The sequence below is a fragment of the Montipora foliosa genome, chromosome 12, assembly GCF_036669935.1.
Source record: "Montipora foliosa isolate CH-2021 chromosome 12, ASM3666993v2, whole genome shotgun sequence".
Taxonomy (NCBI): Eukaryota; Metazoa; Cnidaria; class Anthozoa; order Scleractinia; family Acroporidae; genus Montipora; species Montipora foliosa.
This window is the reverse complement of record NC_090880.1, coordinates 26,019,568-26,021,667: the sequence shown is the minus strand read 5'-3', so window position 1 is coordinate 26,021,667 and position 2,100 is coordinate 26,019,568. Positions and strand designations below refer to the sequence as shown.

The following is a 2,100-nucleotide window of genomic DNA, read 5'->3' as shown; positions in this document are numbered from 1 at the left end:
TTTCTGCCATGTGGGTAGCCGAGCATTCGTTCGGTGGCGCTCGGTGTCCGACGGCAATCTGAAGACTGTAACTCGACGGACCGAAGAAATGCCGAGTGTACCTCAGAACCCAATCCGCAAGGCATAGCATATGTAATCGGGCGAACTCAGGCATGCAATCGCGAGATTCATTATGCGATAGCCCCGAGATGAATTGCAAGATGAACTTTGTTCTCGCTCGCTACGCTCGATCGAGCAATCATTACAAACTGTATCGCTGCTAATCTAATGAGAATCTTCCTAGATTGATTCAGTTCAAGTCTGTAATAGGTTAGTTCTCATGATCCCAGTGTATATAAAACCACTAAAGATACTCTGTTACTGCGGCAGATGCGTTTGGTAGACTAATTCTTAAAGTATACTTAACCACCATTAGATCTATTTTCGAGCACCGTGCTGAGGTGTGACAGGTTATTCCTGCCTTCCTTTTGATAAGCTTTAATAGATTCAGAGAAGAACCCTGTCTATTTATATATCCGTCCTTTAGCCTAGTTTTCATATGTCGGGAAAATCCCACTGAGACCATCGGGTACTTCGCAGTTTCCCGACCATCCCAGATTTTGCCCACTAATGAAAACCATAAATCGTAGACATCCCCGATAATCTGGGATGGTCGGGGACGAATCGGGAAGATAGGAAGCGTTTCTATTTTCCCGACGTGTCCTAGATTTTTGCGTTCGTCGGCGATCATTCCCGACATATGAAAACCCAAATTTCTACTTTCGGGGACGTCGGCGATGATTTTTAGCTCGTCACCAATCCTCTAAATTGCATGTTTCAATTTTTGGCGCACTTTCCATTTTCCGCCAAAGTCACTATCGGGAGAATCTAGGACAAGCATCTGGCGATTTTCCGATATGTGGGCAAAATCTGGGACGGTCGGGAAACTGCGAAATCCCCGATGGTCTGGGATTTTCCCGACATATGAAAACTACGCTTAATACCAAGTCTTGTAAAAACAAGAACATGTGCTGTACGAAGAGTTCCGGCTCATTTATTACCTTCAATCAAGGGTACAGTGTGTAAATGCGAATAATTTAATCTAGGTCATGTTTCAGTTCGCCAGAATAAAAATTTCAAGAGAAATTCTATATTATGGCCACTTGAAAGCTCGAGGATGCCATTCTTATGTTTAGAAACAAGAAGCCTTCGCCCTTCAATGAAATTTTCCATGATAAGGTGAGATTTTTAATGTTACTAAATTAATTTAGAACAAGCCAGTAAACGAGGAAAACGATAGCTCCTCGAGAGAATCTGAAATTTCAAACTTCCTCCAAATCTCGCTGAGCTCGGTACCAGCGAGAAGTTCTCGTCGCGGGTTCTGGCAAAACAAGTCAAAAAATACGCAGTACTCGCATGTTCGCGTAAGCTATTCGATACCCCTGGTTCATATGTGATTGTCTCGGATAGGATTGGCTTAATTCTTTGGTATAGACATAGATGAAGCAAGAAAGCGAACAAGAAGTGACAGCATAAGAATCGGGTAATTTTTTTAAATGTATAATTCCCTGAGTCAAGAGAACCAAAACAAGGTTATGACGTTTTCCGCGCTAGACGTCAGTGTTTGCAAGCTTGGAGTTATCAAGTTTATCAATAAAAATATTTGCAATAAAAGCAACTACAAAAATCATACAATACCAAAAACTAAAGTTAAATGGAATTCAACGAACGGTGACGGATGCGCATAAAACCCGTAAGGAACGTGATGACCGAGTTTTGCGGCACCCGTCAGTGTAACAGCGTCACTGCGAAAAATGCTAGGTTAAAAGCGACGTTTTTGGAACCAATGAACGTGTTGATCAGTTGCGCACATATTCTAACTTCACAATTTCTGCACCAACCACGTTTTCAAGGCTGCTGGGTAGGGGATAAGGTTACTCGCTTGAGAAAGGTTGTCCTGCACCTCACTTTATGCCAAATATTTCTAGCTGTGGTTTAACTCGTTCAACAGCGGCTGGCCTTCGTCCTGCGGTAGCCTTAGGGTAGCACGTCCAGATCGTTGGAAGCATAATAGCGTAAATGGAATGAGTGCCCCAGTCAGTGTAATTCCTCCAGCCAGTT

At 43.0% G+C, this 2,100-nt stretch overlaps 1 pseudogene; it reads right to left on the bottom strand.

Moving 5' to 3' along the window:
- Nucleotides 1-1,779: 1,779 nt before the first annotated feature.
- Nucleotides 1,780-2,100, bottom strand: part of LOC137980159 (monocarboxylate transporter 10-like) — a 7,739-nt pseudogene continuing 7,418 nt past the window's right edge.